This window comes from Aptenodytes forsteri, unplaced genomic scaffold, assembly GCF_000699145.1.
Source record: "Aptenodytes forsteri isolate BGI_AS27 unplaced genomic scaffold, ASM69914v1 Scaffold128, whole genome shotgun sequence".
Classification (NCBI taxonomy): domain Eukaryota; kingdom Metazoa; phylum Chordata; class Aves; order Sphenisciformes; family Spheniscidae; genus Aptenodytes; species Aptenodytes forsteri.
In genome coordinates, this window is record NW_008794880.1 from 107,151 (window position 1) to 108,369 (window position 1,219).

Here is a 1,219-nt window from a genome sequence, read left to right on the forward strand (position 1 = left end):
CTGTTTTGTTGCTGTGGACAACTACATTGGAACAACAGGTCTCCATGATGATAATTTTTTTCCTTTGTAAGAGAAAATCTGACACCAGAAAGACATTTCTATTGATTTTTAAGAGATTAAAATTGTTTAATTAGCTAATAAAAATATGAAAACACCTGTAAAACTGTTACTGACAGGGACTAAACCCAATCATTTGTGAAATCAACAAGGATCTTACCACTGACTTGAATGTACCATAGGTCTGGAGTAATTAACATTCTCTCTGAAAATGTAACATTAAAATCCTGCCTACCACAATGTTATTTTGCCATTGCTGTGGTTTGCATCTTGCGAGCACAGTTCATGGGAGAATGCCACTGATCTCAGTGGGGGAATGGTAAGGGGTCTTAACTTCTTTGCCTATTGTACCTATGGTTCTACCTACACAAATTACTAAACTAGAACAGAAACATGGGGCTGTCATTTGGCTTTGCACATGTGCACAGTATCAAATGGTGCATTAAACAAGGATGTGCCTGTGAGCTGGCCAGCACTGAATATTTTCAGCATAGCTTGTAAGAACCCGAAAGCCATAAGGGATGATTAGTTTTGGTGCCTGGAAAAGTCCTACAATTTAGGTTACATGTTTGAAACCTGTGACAGAACCTGGAGTACCAGAACAAGGGATGACTGGATCTGACACCAAATATATTGTTATACCTCCCATCCTTTGAAACATTAGAAGGCCACGATCCTGGCGTTTGATGGGTGCGAGCAGTCCCGCCTGCCCGATTCGCCGAGCCAGCAACTCAGTTTTGCTCCTGACCTCAGCGGGGCCCGGATTTTCCTTTTTGTCTACACCGGTTTGCTCAACGAAGCAGGCTCGTATCTGTGCTGGAGCGTCTTGCCATGTCCCCGGATGGGGTTAAATCCCTGGTGGGGGGATCTCCTCACATACACACGCATAATGCCACGGTCCCCTCAACCCCACCCCACCCGTACCTGCTGCTAATTCGCCTCAGGGCGGGTGTGCCTCAGCACCCACCTCCGACCTGCCCCGCACCCCTCAGGAACCCGCCCTCCGCTCCCGGAGCTCCCCTCCGTCCGCGGGGCAGCGCAGCCTCGCCCCTTGCCGCACCCAAGGGCACGCGCGGCCTTCTCAGCGTGGGGAGGACCCCCCCGCCCTTCGCCCTCCGCCGCCCTCGCCCCGGTAGGCAGGTCCCCCCCTTCCCCGGAGCTG